Source organism: Oryctolagus cuniculus, chromosome 17 (assembly GCF_964237555.1).
Source record: "Oryctolagus cuniculus chromosome 17, mOryCun1.1, whole genome shotgun sequence".
Lineage (NCBI taxonomy): Eukaryota > Metazoa > Chordata > Mammalia > Lagomorpha > Leporidae > Oryctolagus > Oryctolagus cuniculus.
In genome coordinates this window covers 27,238,719-27,261,038 of record NC_091448.1, presented here as the reverse complement: position 1 = coordinate 27,261,038, position 22,320 = coordinate 27,238,719, and the positions used below count along the sequence as shown (strand labels likewise).

The 22,320-nt window shown below is 46.1% G+C and overlaps 1 pseudogene; it reads right to left on the bottom strand.

Annotated features, from left to right (window-relative positions):
* The window catches only part of LOC100345269 (uncharacterized), an 80,619-nt pseudogene extending 59,055 nt beyond the window's left edge, over window positions 1-21,564 (bottom strand).
* Window positions 21,565-22,320: the final 756 nt, after the last annotated feature.

The following is a 22,320-nucleotide window of genomic DNA, read 5'->3' as shown; positions in this document are numbered from 1 at the left end:
TTCAATTCCATTGTCTCAACTTCAAGTTCAGAATTAGCCCCGAGTCTCAGTTTTCATGAGTAAATGCTCATTTTCAGTTTTTCCTAAACGAAAGAGCATTTTTGACCCTCTACAAAAATTATACTCCATGGTTATTAATACAAATTATGAAATTGGCTGGTTCTTCTTCAGCTTTGGGGTTTTTGTTAGTATTTTTTTTTATTTTGAAAGTTGGAGTTAGAGAGAGAGAGAGAGGGAGGGAGGGAGGAAGAGAATCTTCTATCTGCTGGTTCACTCCCCAGATGGCCTCAACAGCCGGGGCTGGGCCAGGTGGAAGCCAGGACCCAGGAACTTGTTCCAGGTCTCCCATGTGAGTGGCAGGGCCCAAGCATTTGGGCCATCTTCCACTGCTTTTCCCAGGTATGTTAGCAGGGAGCTGGATCAGAAGTGGAGCAGCTGAGACTCACTCCGGTGCCCATATGGGATGCCGGCATCACAGGCAACAGTTTTACCTGCTGCACAATGCTAGCCCCTAGTTTTGGCTTTCTAACACCTACCACAATATGTGATACATGAGAAATGCTCAATAAATGTGTATTGAATGAATAAATGAATAAAGGAGCATAGTGGCGATTTTTGTAGTTTTTAAAATATCTACAAGGGAAGGGGAACCCAGCAGTAAGCCCCATGTGTGTGTGGTAAGCTGCAATTGATCAATAAGCAAAGATATAATAATGATTTAAAAAGGAAAATGGATGATTGTCAATAAATGTGGCAAAAATGCCATATTTTACAAACTTCAACTAATCATTTGTTTACTCAAAAACAATTTATTCATGGTCTACCATGTACCAGGAATTATTCTAACCACTGAGAACAAAAGACATAGAAGTCCATGTCCTCATGGATTTTATTACATTCAAAATCCAAATTTCATACAAAATAGGAACCGAGCAAATACTACAGTCACTGGGAGAACCTTTAAAAATATTCATTGCAGTCAGCACTGGTAACACTGACACTAGTCACCACGTTAAACTAAATAGTGATGTGGCTGTGGCGTAGCAGGTAATGCCGCTGCCTGCAGTGCCGGCATCCCATACGAGTGCCAGTTGATATCCCGGCTGCTCCACTTCCAATCCAGCTCTCTGCTATTTTCTGGGAAAGCAGTGGAAGATAGCCCAAGTCCTTGGGTCACTGTACCAGCATGGAGGACCTGGAGGAAGCTCCTGGCTTCTGGTCAGCACAGCTCAAGCCATTGCAGCCATCTGGGGAGTAAATTAGCAGATCTCTCTCTCTCTCTCTGCCTCTGCTTCTGCCTCTAATTTTACCTTTCAAATAAATTAAAAAAAAAAAAAACTTAAAAAAAATAAAGTCAACAATGAGTTGCTCACTCTCATCTGTTCTATTTAGCAATGGGAAGCAGGCCTGAATAAATTCATTTAAATAAGAAAAAGAAATAATAAGAATTAGAAAGACTTACTTGCAAATTGCCTACATTTAAAAAATCCAAGAAGTCTGCAAGTTAGAGGGACTAATAAGGGAACTCATAAGGACTTTCGATTGCAAAAATCCACATTTTTGTATCTGTGGCATTCCTGTATATGAACAGTAACCAGAAAGAAAGTATAATATAAAAAATACCAGGGCCGGCAATGTGGCACCATAGGTTAATCCTCCACCAGTGGTGCCGGCATCCTATATGGGCGCCGGTTCTAGTCCTGGCTGCTCCTCTTCCCATCCAGCTCTCTGCTATTTTCTGGAAAAGCAGTAGAAGATGGCCCAAGTCCTTGGGCCTCTGCATCCACGTGGGAGACCTGGAAGAAGCTCCTGGCTTCAGATCAGCACAGCTCCGGCTGTTGTGGCCATTTAGGGAGTGAAGCAGTGGGTGGAGGATCTTTCTCTCTCTGTCTCCCTCCCTCCCTCCCTCCCGAAGGAAGGAAGGAAAGGAAGGAGGGAAGGGGAAGGGAAGGGAGGAAAGAGAGAAGGAGGGAGGGAGGGAGGGAGGAAGAAAGAGAAAGAGAGGGAGGGAGGGAGAAAGAGAGAGAAAAAGAAAGAAAAAAGGATGGAAGGAAGGAAGGAAAAAATACCACTCACAGTAGCATTTGCTACTCATAGTAGCAATTCTATATGCCTATGAATAAGTAACGTGCAAAAATTCAAAGAAATTAAAACACATTATTGAAAACCCTAAAAGAAAACTGGAATAAGGAGGCATACTACATTCATGAACGGAAAAACTCAATTTTATATAGAATAAATTCACAATAATGATTGCCTCTCTGGAAGAATGAAAGGAAGAAAGAAGGAAATAAAATTGGGTGTGAGAACGGTGATTTCAAGCTCATCTGTAAGAGTATACTTCCAGGGGCTGGTTCTGTGGCATAGCAGGTTAAACCCCAGCCTGCAGCACCAGCGTCCCATACGGGCACTGGTTTGTGTCCCAGCTGCTCCACTTCTGATCCAGCTCCCTGCTAATGCACCTGGGAAAGCAGCAGAAAATGGCCCAAGTGCTTAGGCCCCTGCACTCACATGGGAGATCCAGATGAAGCGCCTGGCTTCAACCTGGCCCAGCCCTGGTTGTTGCAGCCATTCGGATAGTGAACCAGCTCTCTCTCTGACAGATCTCTGTGACAGATCTCTATCTCTGCCTTTCTCTAACTCCACCTTTCAAATAAATCTTTTTCAAAATAATGGTAAATTTAAAAACCAAAGAAGAAAATAACAATAATAAAAGAGTATATTTCCATTACAGTTTTAAAAAATAGAGGGAAAGGGGAGAGGGAAGGTTTATTCCCACTGACAGGATCAAAAGTGACCCTCTCAGCTGAAGCACAACCAGTTAGCAGACTGGACAGCAGTGTATGACATGGTGTGAAAGGAAAAGGGGACGTTGGCTGATTTCTTTCTTTGTGACATAAACCGCAGGCACTGAGTAACATTGCCAGCCTCTCTGCTCAGAACCAGCAAATGAGCAGCTGAATCTTGTTAACAGCTGCTTCCGAGTAAAAGTCTGCAGCCCGGATCAACTAGAACACTGCCCCTGCAAAGCCTGGATACCCAACATTGCCTGCGTGTTCATGTGTACAGAAAACTCCGATCTGAGGCACCTTGGGTTGATTGCAACCATAGCTTCCTGACTGACACATCTCTCCACCTAGAAACCTATGAGTGGGAAATCGGGGTTGATTATTGTCATTCTCTTCTTGAATCTAAAATCAATCAGGCATCTTCAATACAATACCCCCACCTAAGGGGCATAAACAACAGAAAAGTACTTCTCACAGCTCTAGAGGCTGCAAAGTCCAAGGTCAAGGTGCCAGGAGAGACTTCTTTTGGCGGAGGCGGAGCCAAGATGGTGGAATAGTGAGGGCGCCCACCGATAGTCCGGGAAAATTTAGTTTAATAAAAGGGGAGTTACGGTAGCCTCAGAAAAAAGAACCAGGAAAATATTGCAGACGAAACTCTTCTGGATCCAGTGGGCGTAAATCGGAGGACCTACTGGGAGAACAAGGTCGCCCACCGCGCGCGAAAGCCGAGCCGCAGGACCGAGCCGCGGGACCGAGCCGCGGAAGCCGAGCCGCGGGACTGAGCTGCGCAAGCTGCAGGGTCTGCGCGCAAGTGCTCGAAGGGGAGTGCAACAGTGGGGAGATTTGGGACGTCCAGGGCTCCGACTCCACACATCGCGCTGGAAGGGGAGCAGACCTGCGTGGAGAGTGTGGGAGCCCACAGTTCGGGACACCAGCGGCAGACTCAGACTCAACACACCAGCGCTGGAACGCGAGGTGAGCCGAACCTCAATAACCCGAGACACCGGCAGGCAAGTGGAGAGAGGAGACTAGAGGGAACGACCCCCGGGGGGGGGGGGGGACTTCACCAAGCTAACTGGAAGAGAGAGAGAGAGAAAAAAAAAAGGTGACTGGTACGGACACGGGTTTCTCTCTCTCCGCTCACCTCTCAAGGGCGAGCAAGACAAAGAGCAGGCACCATCTTGGACATACGTCATAAGCAGAGCGACCTCAGGTCTGCACCGGCCCTGAGCCTAGCAGAAAAACCTGACTCTGGGCGGGGCAAATTAACAGGAGATTAGGACCTAGTAAATTTGTGGTGCTACTGAACTGAGACTGTGAAAAAAGAGACGGTGGGGGAGAGAACTCACGGAATTCACGTGAGCACTCTCCAGAGACGCTACAATTCCGTAACTTTGGCAACCCAGTGGGAGACTGAAGGAGAATTTGAGCCCACTCCGAGGGCCGAACAGATTCCCTGTGTGGTCCTTGGGAAAGAGCTTCTAATCTCTGGCTCCTGTGGGTATATCATTTGCCTGCTAACTACCTCCAACTTCATTCAGCTGTGCAGAATTACTTCCCTTTTGAATCAAAAAAAAAAGAGAGAGAGAGAGAGGTTTACCACGCCCAACCTGGGAGTGTCACCTTTGGCACACCAAACAGAGCTCTCAGGCCACACCCAGCTCAAGCCCTAAGGCTCCATCAAAAACAGATAGTCCACTTAATCTAGAGTCATAGTATAACAAGAAAAAGCACCACAGTGAAGAAACCAAATATCTCCAATATGACAAATAACAAACGCAAAAACCAAGGTAATAAAAACAAGGAAGTCACCATGAAGCCCTCAAATGAAAAAGACACCCCAATTCAAGATTATGAAGATGATGACATAGAAGAAATGCAAGAAGCAGATCTCAAAAAATTGATAAGAACATTAAGAAGTTCTCAAAAACAAATTCTTGAACTACAGAAATCCTTAATGGACAAGATAGAAAATCTCTCTCGTGAAAATGAAATATTAAGGAGGAATCAAAATGAAACGAAACAACTAGTACAACAGGAAAGTGTGATAGTGACTGAAGTGAAGAATTCAATAGATCAAATGAAAAACACAATAGAGAGCCTTACAAACAGAATGGGAGAAGCAGAAGAGAGAATATCAGACCTAGAAGACAGAGAACAGGAAAGGATACAGTCAGACCAAAGGAAAGACGAGGAAATTAGAAATCTAAAACATATTGTCGGGAATCTTCAGGATACTATTAAAAAACCCAACATTCAGGTTCTAGGAGTTCCTGAAGGCATGGAGAGGGAGAAAGGATTAGAAGGCCTTTTTAGTGAGATATTAGCAGAAAATTTCCCAGGTTTGGAGAAGGACAGAGAAATCCTAGTACAGGAAGCTCACAGAACCCCTAATAAACACGACCAAAAGAGACCCTCACCACGGCACGTTGTAATTAAACTCTCCACAGTGAAACATAAAGAAAAGATCCTAAAATGTGCAAGAGAGAAACGTCAGATTACTCTCAGAGGATCTCCAATCAGACTCACAGCTGACTTCTCATCAGAAACTCTACAAGCTAGGAGGGAATGGCGAGATATAGCCCAGGTACTAAGAGAGAACAACTGCCAGCCCAGAATATTATACCCTGCAAAGCTATCACTTGTGAATGAAGGTGAAATAAAGACTTTTCATAACAAACAGAAATTGAAAGAATTTGTTGCCACTCGTCCAGCCCTGCAAAAGATGCTTAAAGATGTGTTACACACAGAAACACAGAAACACGGGCATCAATATGAAAGAAGGTAAAGGAAGGAAACCTCACAGCAAAAGATCACAGGGAATTCAAAGCATATATTAGAACTTATCTTTGGCAAATGGCAGGGCAAAGTTACCACTTATCATTAGTCACATTGAACGTGAATGGCCTGAACTGTCCAGTTAAAAGACACTGATTGGCTGATTGGGTTAAGGAACAAAACCCATCTATTTGCTGCTTACAAGAAACACATCTTTCCAACAAAGATCCATACAGACTGAAAGTGAAAGGCTGGAAAAAGATATACCATGCCAACAGAAATGAAAAAAGAGCGGGCGTAGCCATCTTAATATCGGACAACATAAACTTTACCACAAAAACTGTTAAGAGAGACAAAGAGGGGCACTATGTAATGATTAAGGGATCAATACAACAAGAAGATATAACAATTATCAATGTATATGCACCTAACTACAGGGCACCAGTTTATCTAAAAGATTAATTAACGGACTTAAAGGGAGACTTAGACCCCAATACAATAGTACTGGGGGACTTCAATACTCCACTCTCAGAAATAGACAGATCAATAGGACAGAAGATCAACAAGGATACAGTAGATTTAAATGACACTATAGCCCAAATGGGTCTAACAGATATATACAGAACTTTTAATCCTACAGCTAAAGATTTTACATTCTTCTCAGCAGTACATGGAACCTTCTCTAGGATTGACCACATACTAGGCCATAAAGCAAGTCTCAGCAAATTCAAAAGAATTAGAATCATACCATGCAGCTTCTCAGACAATAAAGGACTTTAAAGATCTCTACGATGAAAATTACAAAACCTTAAAGAAAGAAATAGAAGAGGATACCAAGAAATGGAAAAATCTTCCATGCTCATGGATTGGAAGAATCAATATCATCAAAATGTCCATTCTCCCAAAAGCAATTTATAAATTCAATGCAATACCAATCAAGATACCGAAGACCTTCTTCTCAGATCTGGAAAAAATGGTGCTGAAATTTATATGGAGGCACAAGAGACCTCGAATAGCTAAAGCAATCTTGTACAACAAAAACAAAGCCAGAGGCATCACAATACCAGATTTCAGGACATACTACAGGGCAGTTGTAATCAAAACAGCATGGTACTGGTACAGAAACAGATGGATAGACCAATGGAACAGAATTGAAACACCAGAAATCAACCCAAACATCTACAGCCAACTTATATTTGATCAAGGATCTAAAACTAATTCCTGGAGCAAGGACAGTCTATTCAATAAATGGTGCTGGGAAAATTGGATTTCCACGTGCAGAAGCATGAAGCAAGACCCCTACTTTACACCTTACACAAAAATCCACTCAACATGGATTAAAGACCTAAATCTATGACCTGACACCATCAAGTTACTAGAGAACATTGGAGAAACCCTTCAAGATATTGGCACAGGCAAAGAGTTTCTGGAAAAGACCCGGGAGGCACAGGCAGTCAAAGCCAAAATTAACTATTGGGATTGCATCAAATTGAGAAGTTTCTGTACTGCAAAAGAAACAGCCAGGAGAGTGAAGAGACAACCGACAGAATGGGAAAAAATATTTGCAAACTATGCAACAGATAAAGGGTTAATAACCAGAATCTACAAAGAGATCAAGAAACTCCACAAAAACAAAACCAACAACCCACTTAAGAGATGGGCCAAGGACCTCAATAGACATTTTTCAAAAGAGGAAATCCAAATGGCCAACAGGCACATGAAAAAATGTTCAAGATCACTAGCAATCAGGGAAATGCAAATCAAAACCACAATGAGGTTTCACCTCACCCCAGTTAGAATGGCTCACATACAGAAATCTACCAACAACAGATGCTGGCGAGGATGTGGGGAAAAAGGGACACTAACCCACTGTTGGTGGGAATGCAAACTGGTCAAGCCACTATGGAAGTCAGTCTGGAGATCCCTCAGAAACCTGAAGATAACCCTACCGTTCGACCCAGCCATCCCACTCCTTGGAATTTACCCAAAGGAATTTAAATTGGCAAACAAAAAAGCGGTCTGCAGCCTAATGTTTATTGCAGCACAATTCACAATAGCTAAGACCTGGAACCAACCTAAATGCCCATCAACGGTAGACTGGATAAAGAAATTATGGGATATGTACTCTTTAGAATACTATACCGCAGTAAGAAACAACGAAATCCAGTCATTTGCAACAAAATGGAGGAATCTGGAACACATCATGCTGAGTGAAATAAGCCAGTCCCAAAGGGACAAATACCATATGTTCTCCCTGATCGGTGACAACTGACTGAACACCAAAAAGGAAACCTGTTGAAGTGGAATGGACACTATGGGAAACGGTGACTTGATCAGCATAGCCCTGACTGTTAATGAACAACTTAATACATTATCCCTCTTAGTAGTTTTTTTGTCTGTTCTACTTAATATGACTGGTTTAATTCTGTAATTAATACACAGTTATTCTTAAGTGTTGAAATTTAACTGAAATGTGATCCCTGTTAAACATAAGAGTAGGAATAAGAGAGGGAAGAGATGTATAATTTGGGACATGCTCAAGCTGACTTGCCCCAAATGGTAGAGTTAGAAACATACCAGGGGACTCCAATTTAATCCCATCAAGGTGGCATGTACCAATGCCATCTCACCAGTCCAAGTGATCAATTTCAGTTCACAATTGATCATAATGAAAGGACTAAGAGTCAAAGGGAGCACATAAGCAAGTCTAGTACCTGCTAACACTAACCGATAGAATAAATAAAGGGGAGAGTGATCCAACATGGGAAGTGAGATACTCAGCAGACTCCTAGAATGGCAGATGTCCTAAATAGCACTCTGGCCTCAGAATAAGCCCTAAAGGCATTCGGATCTGGCTGAAAAGCCCATGAGAGTATTTCAGGCATGGAAAGCCAAGACACTCTGGCAAAAGATCTCTGTGAGTGAGATCTCAGTGGAAAGAACAGGTCTTCAAAGAAGGAGGTACCTTTCTCTGAAGGGAGGAGAGAACTTCCACTTTGACTATGACCTTGTCTAAACAAGATAAGAATCGGAGAACTCAGAGGGCTTCCATAGCCTTGGAAACTCATGACTGGAGCATAGGGAGACTACTGATGCCATAGACAGGAGTGTCAATTGGTAAAGTCAACAACAGGAGTCACTGTGCACTTACTCCTCATGTAGGATCTCTGTCCTTAATGTGCTGTGCATTGAGATTTAATGCTATAACGAGTACTCAAACAATATATTTCACTTTGTGTTTCTATGGGGGTGCAAACTGTTGAAATCTTTACTTAATGCATACTAAACTGATCCTCTGTAAAAAAAAAAAAAAGAAAGAAAGAAAGAAACTATCAACTCCCAACTTGACTCTCACTGGGATTAAACATGACAATAGGTCTGATCTGATTTCATCATCATTAAAAAAAAATCATCTATTATTTTTCACTTTATGTTTCTGTGTGGGAGCAAACTGTTGAAATCCTTACTTAATGTATACTAAGCTGATCTTCTGTATATTAAGATAATCGAAAATGAATCTTGATGTGAATGGAAGGGGAGAGGGAGTGGGAAAGGGGAGGGTTGTGGGTGGGAGGGACGGTATGGGGGGAAGCCATTGTAATCCATTATTCGTACTTTGGAAACTTATATTCATTAAATAAAAAAAAATTTTTTTAAAAAAAAAAAAGGTGCCAGGAGAGCCAGCGCCAGCAAGGACTTGCTTCCCAGCTTGCAGACGGCAGTCCTACCATCATGTCCCCACAGTACAGGGCAGAGATGTACGGGAAGCACACTTGGCCATGGCCTTTCTATACAGGCACTTGTAAATCTCATCTCCCAAAGACCCCCATCTCCTAATACCATCGTTAGTTGAAGTTAGGACTTCAACTAATTTGGGAGAAACATTCAGTCCATAGCATCCCTCCCCTAGGACACCCCTCCAAGTACTCCCTCACCTCTTTTTCCTGGTCTTCTCTGCCAGAGCTCTCAAAAGAGTTGCCTGCAGTTTTCAGCTCCTTTCAGATCCTCAGCATATTCAATACTCCCAGCATGGCTCATGTGCTTAGAGGAGATCTTACCTCTTGCCAACAATCATTGCATCTTCTACATCTCCATGTATTGACTGTTTTCCTCCTCTGAGCTTTAAACTATCTGAAGGCAGGGACCATCTATCTTGTTCACATCAAGATCTTTAGTCCCTACAATAGTGCATAACCTACATCAAGGCTCAATGATTTGTTATCTTTAAAAAGTTCTTAGAGGGCTGGCGCTGTGGTGTAGCAGGTTAAGCTGCCATCTGCAGCACAGGCATCCCATATGGGCACCTGCTCCACTTCCAATCCAGCTCCCTGCTGATGCGCCTGGGAGGGCAGCAGAGGATGGTTGGGCCCATAATCAGGCTTTCACAGTCATACACTTTCAACAACTACCCTTCAGGGACACACCCCCTGTGACCTAAGAACCTCCCACCAGGCCCCACCTCCTAAAAGTCACAATAGCACCACCCTGGGGACCTTGCTGTAACACATGGGCCTTTGGACATCCAAACAGACCGAGACAAAACATGAATACTTTTTGTCATTTTTCACCTTCTTAGCATCAAATATCTCAGGTGTTGACCCTGAAGAATTTCACTAATAGTAATTTTAATAAACAAATTGGTGAGAACCACTTGTACAAAATTATACATTTGGTCACTAATTGTATCTTAAATTGACACTGTTATATTCAGATAAAGAGGCCTCAACTGCCAGACTTTTCAGGAAACTCAATTAAAACCTGTCTAAGAGCTGTTCCCTGGAGCAGCCCCAAAGTATGAGCAGAGCTGGAAGTCAGCACAGTCAATGCAAAAGGTGTCTCTCTCAGTCAAGAGCAGAGGCCCCGGACCAGATCTTACAAGGGTACAAAGCAAAGTGGTTCCCACTGAGGCCACAGCCTTGTTGGCCACAACTAACAAAGAGTTAAGCTTCTCTTTCCCCTCTTTGAACTTCATGCAAGCATAAATGGGAAGTGGAGAAGTTAATGTAGCAGCTCATGATTTCCTTCATAAATCACGAGCGTGAAGAGCAGCCGTTGGTCTGGCGGTTTTGAAGTTTATTATGTTCTGACTCCTGTAGTCAAGGATGACATCAGCACACTCTCGGCCCTGATATATACGGCGATGACAACCCTGACTGATGCCCGCTGTTATCTTCCCACTGCGGGAAGCCCAAATGTGCCCTTTCCCCTCCAGACATAGTAAATTCACATTGACTTAGGAGATTCCTTCCCAAATAAGATGTCAAGCTTTATTTAAAGGCATTTCTCTTTCAGACAGTGGGTACCACCACTGACCCAAGCTGCTTGTTCTGCCCATGCAGAAACCTTCAGAGTGTTAGAGCCTGGCTCTCCCTTCTCAGCAGTGGTGAGAAGTAGCGCTGTTCCAGGACAGTTTAAAAGTAGACAGAAACCAATTTGGCTGCCATTCACTAGAGGGGTTTTAGCACCTTCACAAAAGTTCCAAAAAGAAAGTTAACAGCCTCCAGGTCTCTCCCAAAAGCATCCATGATCAAGATGCCACCATCAATTCCTTCCTCCCTTTACACACGCTGTCCTCCTACGAAGAGGTGGAGCTTATTTCTGCGTGGAGGAATAAATGGAACTTATTTCCCTGGGCATTAGCACAAAGGCAACATTCTCCAGGCACATTGTACCTTCTCCCAGCACAGCACTTGTTTTGTGTGTAGCTCTGCTATACTCCTCTGGCTGCAAGCCCCTAGAGAATTCCAGGTCCAGGAGGCAGTGGGCAGCATAGCACAGTGGTTATACTCCATGGCTTTTGAAGAGATTCAATATCTGGTTCAAATCCTAATTCTGCCATGAGTTCTAAATATTTAGTTGAAAGGGAGAGAGAGAGGGAGAGAGGGAGGGGGGAAGAGAGAGACGGAGGGAGGGAGGGAAAGAAATACCATTTGCTGGCTTACTCTTCAAATCCCTACAACAGCCAGCACTGGGCCAGGTCAAAGCCAGGAGCCAAGGACTCCATCCAGGTCTCCCACGTGGGTGGCACAGGTCCAGTTACTTGAGCCATTTTCTGTTGCCTCCCAGGATGTGTATTAGCAGGAAGCTGGATCAGAAGTCAAAGCAGGGGCTCACACTGTGGTATAGCTAATAAAGCTACTGCTTGCCATGCTGGCATCCCATAAGGGCACCAGTTCCAGTCCTGGCTGCTCTGACCCAACTCCCTGCTAATATGCCTGGGAAAGCAGCAGAAGATGGCCCAAGTACTTGGGTCCCCATCACCCATGTGGGAGACCTGGAACATGCTCCTGGGTCCTGGCTTCAGCCTGGTCAAACCTCCTAGCTGTTGTAGCCATTTGGGGAGTGAACCAGCAGATGGAAGATCTCTCTCTCTCTCTCTCTCTCTCTCTGCCTCTCTAACTCTTTCAAATAAATAAACCTTTACAACAAAAAAAAAAATTCCATTCATTGCTCTGTCTTTAAAAGAATAAAAAAAAAAAGAAGTAAAGGCTGAACTCAAAGCCAGACACCCTGACAGAGAATGCAGGCATCTAAAGCAGCGGTTTAACCCACTGTGCCACAATGCCCACTCCAACCATTTAGTTTTATATGTGTGAAGGTTGGTAACTTATTTGCCTACACTAACTCTTAGTTTCTCCACCTGCAAAAAATGGGGTAAGAAAATCTACCTTATAGTGTTGTGAGAATGCGGAATGAAACAGAGTGAAGAAAAAAAAAAAAAAACAGGGTGAGAAACCCTCAGCGCAGAGCCTGACACAGCCATGCCTTCACAGAGCAGGAGCTGTTCTTCTTAGGCACTCAGCAAATGTTACAGGAAAGAAAACACTTCCAGACTCCCGCCACTTCACTGAGATGGCTTTGTCTTTTATTTCCCTCTCTCATCCCCTTTAATCAATTCTTCTTCACCTTAGCTACCCAGTATTATTACCTGGGGAGCTTTAAAACTTCTGATATAAAAATTTTAAAGCATGCACATGTATGCACGCGTGTGTACACACACACACACACACACACACAGTCCCTGGGCTGTCTTCCAAGCCAATGAAATTAGAACACCTAGGGTGAGACTGTACTTGCAGAGTATCTGCAGTCTCCAGGTGATGCTAACATACAACCAAGCCTGAACACCACACCGCTAGCCAGAGGCATTCCTCCAGGGCTCCTCACTGGCAGCAGCCCCCTAGCAGGTCCCATCCCTGTGCAGCTTCCCCACCCTCCCCTGGGCTGGTGTCTCTCAGGAGACTCCTCCCAAGCTCCCAGCATGCATTTCCTTCTGCCACTGGGCCCTTTCTTCTGGAAATTTCAGAAAGCTTTGGATCAACAAATCCAGCGGAGGAGTTTCTACCTCATCTCAATCCAGAGTCCTCCTGGGTTTCTCATCTCAGCTAAGGGCAGCAGCCGCCTTCCCAGACACTGAAGCTGAAATTCACAAAACCATGCTTTGCTCCATACTCGCTCTCCCTTCAGGCTCCGCAAAATCAGCATCCCAGCTCTGCATTCCAGCTCTCCAGCATTTTGCACCACCCCCAGCTTTATGCCCTAATTGTCTCTACCCGAAACCAAACCTCACTTCCCGCAGGTCAGACAACACCATCATCTCCCCGAGCCCAGGCTGTCCTGTCTCTCCTAAATCCTCCCACACTTCCTGCAAGACATTCTTAAAACACAACTCTGGCCCAGACACTTCTCTGCTTTAAGAGGTAATAGCTTCCCATTGTCCTCAGTCCCACATGCCTGGGCTCAGAGCTTCCCCGCACCTGAAACCATTCCCCCTTTGCTTTGTTCCTTAGCGTCCCCCCAGCTACATGTGCAGCCCTTAGCGGGGCACGTCATCACCTCTGGCCTTTGGGCCTTAGTTCGAGCTGGGGAGCTAGAGAATCAATCATTTCTCTCTCCTCTCTCTCTCCTCCCGGCTTCTTCCTCCCTCCCTCCTGCTTTCCTTCTTCAGAACCAATGCAGTGTTCACTACCCCGAAACCAGTTCCATCTTTCTGTGTCACCCATAAAGCCTCAGCCAGTTGATGCATCCCTGAGTCACCTCCAGTGACAGCCCTGTCCTGAAGAAGTCCAGGGAGAACTCTACGATTGCCAATCTTCCACCTTATCTTCAACTCCCCTAATGGAGGTCAATGAGCCTCTGGCTTGCCTAGCCCTAAAGGGATAGGATTGGACAACAGGAAGCTCATCTCCCTACAGCTGGCATAACTGAACATAGGCTTTCCCAGCTGCTGGAGGCGTCACCACAGAACGGGATGAAGAACACAGGTTCTGGAGCCAGGGCACTTCTCTGACTCTGGGCTCTGCTGCTAATCACCTGTGTGAACTTGAGCAAGTTACTTTTTGGCTTCAGTTTCTTCATTCAATAAATGGAAACAATAATAGCATTAACTTGTAGAGTTGTTGTGAGGATCAAATGATTATTTTAAGCTCCTTAGAATGGTGTCTAGCACAGGGTAAGCAATGTGTGAGTGCTTGTTGAATAAACAAGGAATGTTAGCATGTGTTAAGCCATTTAATAGCATATAAACCCCCTCAGGGAAAAATTACATCTTATTTATCTGCAACAGATAAGTGCTCAAACAATATGTGAGTGCTGATAGTTGGGAAAACTGGCAATTGGTACATTTCTGGAAGATTCTTGGATAATACGTGCCCAAAATCCTCCTATAATTGTTCTCTGATCCAATAATTCTACCTCTCTGTAAAAAGATGAATACTCAGCTCAATGTTATTAGAGATTTAAAAGATGGTAACGGGCTGGTGCTAAGGCACAGAGGGTTAAGGTTACCATCTATAGTGCCAGCATGCCATAAGGATGCCAACCCAAGTCCTGGATGCTCCACTTCCAATCCAGCTCCCGGCTAATGTACCTGGGAGAGCACTGGAAGATGGCCGGGGTGCTTGGGCCCTGACACCCATGTGGAAGACCCAGATGGAGTTCCTGGCTCCTTACTTCAACCTGGCCCAACCATGATCATTGTGTGTGACCAGTTGGGGAGTGAACCAACGGATGGAAAATCGATTGATCTCCCTCCCTCGCCAAATGCCTATCAAATGTTTTTGAAGTGGCAAGGGCCTTAATGTCTTTCAATAGAGAATTGATGACATAAGCCTGGGACACCTACACAATGTGTCTAGCATGTAGCTATTAAAAGAGAACGGTGCATGCCTATATTTTAAGGGCAAAGTACAATGTCTAAGATCTATCATTAGGTTCTAAAAGCAAGATACAAAACCAACATAGAATGATCTCACTTTCTACCTATATACGTGTCTGTGTATGGAAATATGGAAAGGAAAACATCAGGAATGATACTTACCAAGGATGGGCAATGAGATCTGGGGCATTTGCATGTTTTAGTTTTTAAATTATAAAATGGTATTAGCTGAAATAATAATAATACTGACATATATTGAGAGCAATATGACTAGTCCCTCACCTGCCAGACAGTGCTACCTAGGTCAGCAACATAGTCTGGGCTGTGGGGTCCTTTTTTTTTTCCTGCACCCAAACATACATGGGTATTAGATGAGATTTTTCTAAGCTTTGGGATTTAAATAAAATGAGCACCTGGTCCTTACTACACCCTCTGGAAGTCCAGACGCTCCGAGATTCCCACCCATCCCCAATGCAGGCGCTCCGTGAGCTCCGCTAGATTTGAATCTTTGCCCTTACAAAATTCACTGCGTGTGTGTGTGTGTGTGTGTGTACTGAGAGACGGAGCTCTCGTCCACTGATTCACTCCCCACATGCCTGCAACAGTGGGGCTGAGCCAAGAACTCAATCCAGGCCTCCCACGTGCATGGTAGGAACCCAGCTACTTGAGCCCTCACGGGGCTGCATCAGCAGGACCCTGGAGTCAGAGGCCAGCGGGAGCCTAACCCAGGTGCTCCGATGCGGATGAGGTTGCATGCCCACCCTCTGTCTCATTTGGGGATTCCTTTCCCTGTCTCTTTTTTCCTAAGTGTATAATAGAGTTCCTTCCTTTTTCCTGATTTTGCCAAAATCACTTCTATATGTCCAGAAGAGTTTACTGAGGGTTTAGTGGTACAGCGGGTAGGAACTTACATCAAAGCAAACAACTTGTGGGGCTGGCTCTATGGCACAGCGGGTGAAGTCACCACCTGCAGTGCCAGCATCCCACACGGGCGCCAGGTAGAGTCCCGGCTGCTCCTCTTCCCATCCAGCTCTCTGCTATGGCCTGGCAAATCAGCAGAATATGGTCCAACTGCTTGGGCCCCTGCACCCATGTTGGAGACCTGGAAGAAGCTCCTGCTCCAAATAGGCTCAGCTCTGGTCATTGCAGCTACTTGGGGAGTGAACCAGCAGATGGAAAACCTCTTTCTCTGCCTCCCTGTAACTCTGCCTTTCAAATAAATATTTAAAAAAAAAAAAACTTGTAATTACACATCAAAACTCTCCATTCTTCAAAAACCACTTGCACCACCTCTGCCTCTCAGCAATGGGAATTTCTCCTCATCACTTTCTCGATAGGATCAGGACTCCAGCCAGATTTCTAGAACTTTCCTTATCTCCCAAGACTCTCCTTACATTGGCTTTTGTGTAACAGAAGCTCACATTCTTTAGGTATCATCCTTAAGATGACACATTGGAGGCCGGTGCCGTGGCTCAGTTGGCTAATCCTCCGCCTGCAGCGCCAGCACCCAGGGTACTAGTCCCAGTTGCTCCTCTTCCAGTCCAGCTCTCTGCTGTGACCCAGGAGGGCAGTGGAGGATGGTCCAAGTGCTTGGGCCCTGCACCCCATGGGAGACCAGGAGGAAGCACCCGGCTCCTGGCTTCAGAACGGCGCAGTGCTGGCCATGGCAGTCATTAGGGGAGTGAACCAATGGAAGGAAGACCTTTCTCTCCATCTCTCTGTCTATAAGTCTCTCTCTTGCTGTCTAACTCTGCCTGTCAAAAAAAAAATGACACATTGGAGACCCCAAAATACCTAACACTGCAGAAGCCTGCAGATCTTTGCTTAGAGGGTAGCCCAAAGTGGAATTGGTGGCTCACAGCACTGCACAGAGCACTGATCTGTGTGGGTCTACAAGTGATTCCACATAAAAGGTGAATTTCCAAGTCTCTCTATTGAAATATTCCTCCTGTTGCATTACCTTTTTAGTATTTGATTTATCTGAAAGGTGGAGAGAGAGAGAGAGAGAGAGAGAGAGAGAGAGAGAGAGAGAGAGAGAAACGAACCTTCCATCTGCTAGTTCACTCCTCAAATGCCCACAACAGCTGGGACTGGAACAGGCCAAAGGCATGAGCCTAGAACTCCATCTGGATGGCAGGGACCCAAGTACTTGAGCTACCATCTGCATGCTCCCAGGGTGCATTAGGAGGAAGCTAGATTGGAAGCACAGTCATTAGTTGAACCCAGACATCCCAAGAGGTAGTCTAATGGCTATGCCACAATGCCCACCCAGGCTCAAGTCCATGCCACCCAGGCTGGAGGCCTGGACTGAGTTCCTGACTCCCAGCTGCAGCCCAATCCTGCCTGCTATTGCAGGCACTGGGGGAATAAGCCAGTGCATAGAGACATATCTCCTCTTTTCCCACTCCCTCTTCCTCTCTGCCTCACAAATGAATAACGCATTTTAAAAGGCTAGGGGCACTTATTCCTACCCCTGCCATTTTACTGCTGGCCCCAGGTGATGTGATTTCAGCTGGCCAGAGCCTTGGTTCAGTTGGCTGTTTCTGGGAGACTTGTGTTCCACTTCCCATCATGGAAAGGTTGGGAGGTACAATTCACTGTTTAAAAAAAAAATTGATGTATTTGAGAGGTAGAGTTACAGACAGTGAGAGGGAGACAGAGAGAGAAAGGCCTTCCATCTGCTGGTTCACTCCCCAAATGGCCACAGCGGCCAGAGCTGAGCCGATCCGAAGCCAGGAGACAGAACTCCCTCTGGGTCTTCCATGTGGGTGCAGGGGCCCAAGCTCCTGCGCCCTTTTCTACTGCTTTCCCAGGCCACAGCAGAGAGCTGGATAGGAAGAGGAGCAGCCAGGACTAGAACAGGCACCCATATGGGATGCTGGCACCGCAGGCAGAGGATTAACCTACTGCACCACAGCACTGGCCCCTATAATTCATTCTTCAGGGGCATTGTCTATTTCCCAGCCTCAGACTGCCCACCCCACCTCCCTTTTTTCCTAATAGTCTAGAAGTCCCCTTAGGAATCTCTCCCGAATGTCAGAGGGACTATCTCAAACTCCTCTAAGATCAGCCTTGTGTTTGGGGGTGGGTTCAGATGTCAGAGAACCAGGTATGTGTGGGGGAGACCCTGGCAGTGGATTGTGAAGATCAGCGTCTGGATACAGGATTTCCTTAAAAGCTAGAGTCTCTGTTATAAGAAGGCTCGCACTGATTGAAATCCCCACCCAGCTGCACCTGCCAAGGCTTCCGCCTAAGGAGACTGCTGGATGCTGCCCAGAAAGAAATTAGCAGCACAGTGGGCTCCCTGGCAGAGGCTGTGTGCCCCCAGGCATGGAGAAATTCTAAGGAAATGGGAAATACAATGCGAGGTCTGAAGAGACTCATTGCAACGCGTGATGAGACCTGCTCCAGAGATGCTGTGACAATACAGGCAGGGCCCTGAGGCAGAGGAGCCGAGACTGACAGTCGGTCTCCAGTCTGCTTCAGAAGGCGGCGGCCTCCTCAAAGCTTCAGATGCCTCGGTCCCCATGGCTGACTGCCTAACAACGCTCAAACAGGTAGCTGGAAACGCAGAGAGGAGTGCGGACGCAGACACTAACGTTTCAACTGTGGATTAACAAAGGGAGAAAAGTTCTCTTCATTCGTGTGTAATGAGAAGAGCTGGGAAAGACAGGGGGAGCTCCGGGCCAGCTCCAGAGGCCTGACCTCAGACTGTGCCCATGACACTTAAGAAAAAAAATCCCACTCTCCTGAACCTTAAGATTTACTTATTCGTTTGAAAACTGGAGCTACAGAAAGTGGGTGAGACCAAGAGAGACCCTCCATCTGCTGGTTCACTCCCCAAATGACTGCAACAGCCCAAGCTGGGCCAGGCCAAAGCCAGGAGCATGGAAATCCATCCAGGTCTCCCACATGGGTGCAGGGGGCACAAGGACCTGGGCTATCCTAGACTGCCTCCTTAGGTGAACTAGCAGGGAACGGGATTGGGAGTGGAACAGCTGGAAGCCAAACTGGTACCCACCAGCATCAGAAGTGGTGGTTTAACCCGCTGCACCACAACACCCCCAGGAGAGTGGGATAGGTCCCTACCTCTGTCTGAGAGCTCCCTGCACCCACCACATTGGGGTCCAGAACCCTGACAACAGCAATAGCAGCATAAAACATACCAAATTGGCTCCCAGCATTCGGCAAAGAGAATGTGGCAGGTCAAAGAAAGAGCCAAGAATTTTAATAACACCCCAGGGTGGGGGGACTCAGGGTTCCTGCAGAGGCTATGGGCACCGTCTGCCAAGGAAGCAAGCCCGCTCGACTTGAGAACATCAACTGGAAAGTCTGGAGAACCAGAGCAAGCCTCTCAATGCAATCACTTGTCTTTTCTCTGGACAAAATCCCATGTTTCATCGCTTTTTCCCCATCACCTGTAAGCCTTAAAACAGCATTTTAGGGCCGGCGCCGCAGCTCACTAGGCTAATCCTCCGCCTAGCGGCGCCGGCACACCGGGTTCTAGTCCCGGTCGGGGCGCCGGATTCTGTCCCGGTTGCCCCTCTTCCAGGCCAGCTCTCTGCTGTGGCCAGGGAGTGCAGTGGAGGATGGCCCAGGTGCTTGGGCCCTGCACCCCATGGGAGACCAGGAGAAGCACCTGGCTCCTGCCTTCGGATCAGCGCGGTGCGCCGGCCGCGGTGGCCATTGGAGGGTGAACCAACGGCAAAGGAAGACCTTTCTGTCTGTCTCTTTCTCACTGTCCACTCTGCCTGTCAAAAAATAAATTAAAAAAAAAATAAAATAAAACAGCATTTTAATTATTCCTTAAGACATCCATAGGAAGCAGGGAGCACACAGGGACATGGTGACAGGTAAGTTTCAAGATATTTGGGTAGGGGCAAGCCAGGAAGAGACAAGCTTCAAACTTGAGTCAAAAATCGTCAGCCCCTTGCCCCAAATGGTAGAGTTAGAAACGTGCCAGGGGATTCCAGTTCAATCCCATTAAGGTGGCATGTACCAATCCCATCTCACTAGTCAAAAGTGATCAGTTTCAGTTCACAATTGATCATAATAATAGGATTAAGTGTCAAAGGGATCACATAAACAAGACTAGTGTCTGCTAATACTAACTGATAAAATTAAAAAGGAGAGAATGATCCAACATGGGAAGTGGGATACACAGCAGACTCATAGAATGGCCGATGTCCTAAACAGCACCCTGGCCTCAGAATCAGCCCTTAATGCATTCGGATCTGGCTGAGGAGCCTATGAGAGTATTTTAGGCATGGAAAGCCAAGACACTCTGGCAAAAAAAAAAAAAAAAAAAAAAAAAACACCTAAATGAAAGATCTCTGCGAGTGAGATCCCAGTGGAAAGAACGGGCCATCAAAGAAGGAGGTACCTTTCCCTGAAGGGAGGAGAGAACTTCCACTTTGACTATGACCCTGTCGGAATAAGATCAGAGTTGGTGAACTCAAAAGGCTTCCACAGCCTTGTGAACTCATGACTAGAGCCTAGGGTGATTACTGACGCCATAAACAAGAGTGTCAATTTGTTAAGTCAACAACAGGAGTCACTGTGCACTTACTCCTCATGTAGGCTCTCTGTCCTTAATGTGTTGTCCACTGTGAATTAATGGTATAACTAGTACTCAAACAGTACTTACACTTTGTGTTTCTGTGTGGGTGCAAACTGTTGAAATCTTTTCTTAATATATACTAAGTTGATCTTCTGTATATAAAGATACTTGAAAATGAATCTATGTGAATGGGATGGGAGAGGGAGCGGGAAATGGGATGGTTGCGGGTGTGAGGGAAGTTATGGCAGGGGGGAGGGGAGGAGCCACTGTAATCCAAAAGCTGTACTTTGGAAATTTATATTTATTAAATAAAAGTTAAAAATTGTCAGCCCCGTACTCTTCCTGCCAGTTTTGCTTTTTTTTGGAGCATTCTAGGTACTTACTTAGCATATCAAAAGTGACCTCACATCCAATACAAATCATTCTAGGGGCTGGCATTGTGGCACAGTCCCACTTAAAACATCTGCATCCCACATTAGAGCACCTGCTAGAGTACTGGCTGCTCTGTTTCTGACCCAGTACCCTACTAATGTGCATGGGAAGCAGCAGAAGACGGCTCAAGCCCTTGGGCCCTGTCACCCATATGCAAGACCCAGATGGAGTTCAGGCTCCTGGCTTTGGCTTGGCCAACCCCGGCCATTGTAGCCGTGTGAGGAGTGAACCAGCAGATGGTCAGTCGATCTCTCTCTCTCTGCCTTTCAATAAATAAATCATTTTTACAAAATTATCTGCAGGAGCTGGTGCTGTGGCGCTGTGGGTTAAAGCCCTGGCCTGAAGTGCCAGCATCCCATATGGGCACTGGTTTGAGACCCGGCTACTACACTTCCGATCCAGCTCTCTGCTATGGCCTGGGAAAGCAGTAGAAGACGGCCCAAGTCCTTGGGACCCTGCGCCCACGTGGGAGACCCAGAAGAAGTTCCTGGTCCCTGGCTTTGGATCAGCGCAGCTCCAGCCATGGTTGCCAGCAGATAGAAGACCTTTCTCTCTGTCTCTCCCTCTCTCTGTTTGTAGCTCTGCCTCTCAAATAAATAAATAAAAATATTTTTTAAAAATCATTTGTAGTTGATTAACCAGCAAAATCCACACATTTACAACACCGACTGCTGAAGCATTTCTATCTGACCGGCAGTTCCTGGGCTCTCAGCAGAGCTGGTGCCTGTGCAGAAGGGCGTGGGTGCCTCCATCTTGATTCTGGCATCAAGAATGCCATCGCTGTCTTCACCGACACCTTCCTGCACAGTGCAAAGGTCTTGACTCACACAAGCTTCACTCGCATTCATCTTCTCTGCAGCCCGAGGAGGGAGCCGCCACGTTAACTCCAATTTTCCAAATGAGGAATGTGAAGCTCAGAGAGACCTGTTAATTTTCCCAAAGTCACATAGCAAATATGTTAAGGAACTCAGACAACAAAAGCCATGATCGTAACCAATCTTCTGCATTGTCTGCCGAGAGCAAACGGAAAGAAACAGGCGTTCATTGGGAAACCACGTGTGCCAAGTGCTCTTCCGAGGGCTGGAGACACACAATGAGAAGAGGCAGAAGACCTCCTGGGGAGAATGTGATTCAAAGTTGCCAAGTGCAGTCAAAGGTCTTACCCTGCTGTGCACTGGGTGCTCAGTTGGGTGCCCCTGTGTCACCCTGTGTGCTTACGCCTCAACCACTGCCATCTCAGTCTCTTCCTCTCCCTCTGGAATTGGGGCAGGCAAAGAGAGGGTGCCATCTTCCCATTGGGTCACTATAGCTGGTCTTAGTGGGAAAACGCATTGTTTGCTGAACACAGAGGCTTCCTTTAACCCTGCTTCATCTCCTTTCCTGTCCATCCTTCCCAGTCCCTGCAGTTCAGTCATTTAATGGCAAGGAAGCCGACACCATAGGAAAGAGAGCTCCCTCTCTATTTGCAGCAAACACAAGGAAATCTCAGGTCATGACCAAATCCAGGAGCACAGACCCAGCTATGAGTCAAGCCTGCTGATGAAGCAACCCCTCTCTCCTGGACCGCGGCGACCAAGCCTTCCCAGAGGGAGGAGAGGCACGCC